Raw genomic sequence first — 4849 nt, forward strand, 5'->3', positions numbered from 1 at the left:
ACAAGGCTGGGAGTTTTTAAAAGCCTCAGGAATCTTTTGCAGGTGTTAAGTTACGTCATTGATTCAGATGGTTAGGTTAATAGCTTGTTTAGACAACCTTTTCCATCCATCCATCCATCCATCCATCCATCCATCCATCCATTATCTTTACCCGCTTATTCCATTTTGGGTCACGGGGGTCGCTGGTGCCTATGTCCAACAATCACTGTGCGAGGGGCGGGGTACACCCTGGACAGGTCGCAAGTCCATCACAGGGCCACATAGAGACAAACGAGACAAACAACCATTCACTCTCTCACTCACACCTAGGGACAATTTAGAGTTACCTATCAGCCTAACATGCATGTTTTTGGTCTGTGGGAGGAAACCGGAGCGACAACCTTTTCATGATATGCTAATTTTTTGGGACTGGCATTTTGGGTTTTCATGAGCTGTATGCCATAATCATCAGTATTAAAACAATTAAAGACCTGAAATATTTCAGTTGGTGTGCAATGAATCTGAAATGTATGAAAGTTTCATTTTTATCATTACATTATGGAAAATAATGACCTTTATCACAATATGCTAATTTTTTGAGAAGGACCTGTATACATTAAAATATGGAAACATCCCAGCAGACAGTGGTTTGTTATGTGAGGCTGTGTTTAAATAGGACCTTGTTAAGTACATTCACCGCAGAGGGAACAAATGACTTTTTGTACCCATTTTTCTTTGCTAAGGGAACCAGCAGTCGTCTACCAGATGGTACAAACCTGAATAATGGTTGCAGTGGATGAGTTGGGTCATTGTAAACCTGTATTGCCTTTTTTTCCAGAACCTGACTGTACAGGTCTGTAAGTGTCATTTGTTGATGACCAATGACTTTACTACCTTGTTTGACCACCCGGGACAACTTGTTCCCATCTCTGGCTAGGAGGTTCCCATACCATGAGACAATATTAAATTAAACAACACGTTCAACCAGTGACCTGTACACCAGCTGCAAAGTAATTTTGCTTGCATTAAAGTTCCTTAGCTTATACAGAAGGTGGAGACGCTGTCTGGCTTTCTTGTAAATATAGTCCGTGTTGGGCTCAAAGGTCACCTTGTTGTCAGATATTGTTCCAAGGTATTTAAAATCAGTCACCTGCTCTACTTCCTGCCCTTTTATAATAGAAGGTAAATGTAGGTCTGGTGCTGGCTGCACCCCATCTACCTCCCAAACAAAGTTCCTTGGTTTTACTGACATTAAGGGCCAGAAAACTGTCATCAAACCAGGCAGAGAGCTGGTCTATGAGCTGGGAGTAGGAGGAACAGTTGGTGTCTTTCAGACCAGCAACTAGGGCAATGTCATCAGCATACTTAATTAATGTGAAATCTTTACTGTTGTGTTGCAACTCATTTGTGTACATAGAGAATAAAAGAGGCGATAGCACGCAACCCAGTGGAACACCAGTGTTCAAGACCCTATAGTCAGATAGAATGTTATTAACACAAACTTGCTGGGGTCTTTCTCTTAAAAAATTGCTAATCCACAACACAAGATGGCTGCTGACATGTAGATCACATAGGCGTTTTAAAAGTATATGTGGCTGAACCGTATTAAAAGCTGATGAAAAGTCCATGACTCTCCCAACTCTTCTGGGAAGGCTATCCACAAGGTTTAGGAATGTGGTTATGGGGATTTTTGACCATTCTTCCAGAAGCTTTACACCACTGCGTCTGACACTTTGCAATGCACTTGGTGATGTATGGCTTGGATGCAGCTGCTCGACCATGGAAACCCATTCCATAAACAGAGATGCACCGATCCGATACCTATATCAGTACCGATATGGGGGGGGGGGGGGGGGGGACTTCTGTGTCGGTTATCGGTGACAATGTGTCCAATCCATGACTGGGAAGATCTATTCACTCCCATTCTATGCTTTGTGCTCTGAGTGACGTCACGCGCTAGCGTACTGACTGAACTAGGGCTGCAACTAACGATTATTTCAATAATCGATTTATCAGCCGATTATTTTTCAAATCGATGAATCGGGAAAAAAAAATGTTTTAATTTCCACCCCTTTATTCCAAAATTGAACATTTGACTGACATAGAAATTCGCACAAAAAACAGGTTGTTATTTGACTATTCTGTTAGTAAAATATTGAATAATAAAAAATGTTTGTCAAATAGCTTAAAAAAATAAATGTACACAAAAATATATACAAATGTATCTTTATACCTGCACAATACGTAGCTACTTTGTAAAATGTGTCCTTGAGGGAAGAGTGTAACCTGGATTAAAAGTGTGGATCATTGTAACCTGGATTAAAAGTGTGGAATATTGTAACCTGGATTAAAAGTGTGGATCATTGTAGTGAAGCCTTCGTCTTCAACCATCGATGGAGGCCTCATGTCAGTGACGATCATGTTCAGGATGTTTTCAGTGAAGACAGCTGCTGCTGTGGTGTCCATGATGTTTGTCCATCTTGAAGGCTGTTGTTGTTGCTGTTTTCTGGAATGAGAGAGTAAATATGTATTATAACATAATTTACAGCAACTCAAGAAATGTCTTGTTTCACTAACAGTGTTGGGTTCAGGCAAAAGTAGCTAAAAGAGCAATTAAACACACACACAAACACATATAAAATACTTAATTACACACATTTGAGTAGATGTAATAAATTACTTTAATTCCTGTTTAAATGCAATTCATCCTGCCATACCTGCATTGTCTTCAGACTTTGCCAGCAAATTAAAAGTTGAAGCTTAATCATTAAATTATTATCTTTGTGTTGGATTTTATAAATCACATTTAAACAGTGCTTGTACCAATTACATTAAATAAAAAGTAACACACACATTCTTCATCACCATCATTACATTGGTGACAGGGCTTTCTCTGTTGCAAGTCCACGACTGTGGAATGAGTTGCCACTGAGTGTCCGGCAGGCTCCCACACTCTCAGTTTTTAAGTCTCGCTTGAAGACCCACTTCTGTTCTCTTGCCTTTAACACGGTGTGATTTGTTTTGGTCCTGTCTGTACTCTACACTGTTGGCCATTTTAGTTAGCTTCTGCTGCTATTTGTACCTGTATTTTTATTTTATGTTTTCCTGTCCGCTGTGCATGTTTGTTTTCTTTTGTACAGCACTTTGGTTGGCCTTGTTGCTGTTTTAAGTGCTCTATAAATAAATTGGTATGGTATCATTAATCAGCAAACAAACAAACAAACAGCTTCATCTACCAGACAGACTGACGTTACATTTTCCTCTCTTGGAAACAGAACAATGTGTTAAATTGTAGAGACTCACCTGCAACACATGAGTTGTATCTGCTGCAGCTCATCCTCCTCCTCGTGACTCCAACATGTTTACGTTTATCTTCGTGGTTCTCTCGTGTCGTGTCAGTGATTTTCAAAGCTGCATGCTTCTCATTTTTTATCTTTGTGAAGTTCTCCCACACTTTGGAGGACTTGGGTCGAACAGTTTTCGCTGCGTTGGTCATTTGTAAAATTTACTTAAATTTCCTTTGAAAACAGCCTCTGCTCTGCCTCGCTCTGTTCAACTCGCGCTGCAGTTTTGTTTTTTTCAAACTTTATTCAGTCAGTCAGCATTGACAATGAACTGCCCGTGAACAAAACGAAACGGCTCCGCAGCGCCGTGAAAGACGCATAATCGCGCGGCACAACGAATCGATAATGAAATTCGTTGCCAACACTTTTAATCATCGATTTTTATTGATTCGTTGTTGCAGCCCTAGACTGAACTAATTAAAGTTGTGCTGTTTTTACGTTTGACCAAGCTTGTGAAGCTCTTGGTCTGTTTAAGTGTGCTGTTATGGTAGAGTTTTCAATAAATTTGTAATTCAGTACATTCATGTATGCGTTTAACAAAACAAATGTTTAAGTTAATTCAGCACTGGGTTTGTAAGCTCAAACATCCAGGTAGACAACAAAAATGGCTAAATCATGTCATCTGGACCCGTTTCAGAAACGGGTCCAGATGACATGATTTAGCCATTTTTGTTAATGCAGCACTGTTTTTCTGTATCAGTTTGGCATTGGATCGGTATCGACCAACAGCAAACTGCAGAAATCGGTATCGGATCAGAAGTGAATAAATAAATTAATTAATTAAAAAAAAAAAAAAAAAAAAAATATATATATATATATATATATATATATATATATATATTAAAAAATAAAATAAATGAAAATAAAAAAAATTAAAAAGTGGATCAGTGCATCCCTATCCATGAAGCTCTCTGTGCATTGTGCTTGAGCTAATCTGAAGGCCACATGAAGTTTGGAGGTCTGTAGTGATTGACTCTGCAGAAAGTGGGCGACCTCTTTACACTATGCGCTTCAGCATCCGCTGACCCCGCTCCGTCAGTTTACGTGGCCTACCACTTTGTGGCTGAGTTGCTGTCATTCCCAAACACTTCCATTTTCTTATAATACAGCCGGCTGGAATATTTAGGAGCGAGGAAATTTCACAACTGGATTTGTTGCATAGGTGGCATCCTATCAGTTCCATGCTGGAACTCACTGAGCTCCTGAGAGCGACCCATTCTTTCACAAATGTTTGTAAAAACAGTCTGCATGCCTAGGTGCTTCATTTTATACACCTGTGGCCATGGAAGTGATTGGAACACTTGATTCCGATAATCTGGATGGGTGAGTAAATACTTTTGGCAACATAGTGTATATCACGATATGTTTTTGGTATAAAAAACTTGCAATAGGAATGGAAAAAAAAGCATAGGGTGTCCTTTTGCCATCATTTATTTTGAAAACTGCTATACCACAAAGTAATGATAAATGGACTGTACTTACAGGTCCTTCTCAAAAAATTAGCATATTGTGATAAAGGTCATTAT

General features: G+C 39.3%; 1 protein-coding gene across 1 annotated transcript in view; it reads right to left on the minus strand.

Moving 5' to 3' along the window:
* LOC119414868 (serine/threonine-protein kinase tousled-like 1-B) overlaps positions 1-4849 on the minus strand; it is a 101164-nt gene that overhangs the window by 61249 nt on the left and 35066 nt on the right. The window lies entirely within an intron of this gene.

This window comes from Nematolebias whitei, chromosome 9 (genome assembly GCF_014905685.2).
Source record: "Nematolebias whitei isolate Nwh7 chromosome 9, NemWhi1, whole genome shotgun sequence".
In the NCBI taxonomy this organism is placed as follows: domain Eukaryota; kingdom Metazoa; phylum Chordata; class Actinopteri; order Cyprinodontiformes; family Rivulidae; genus Nematolebias; species Nematolebias whitei.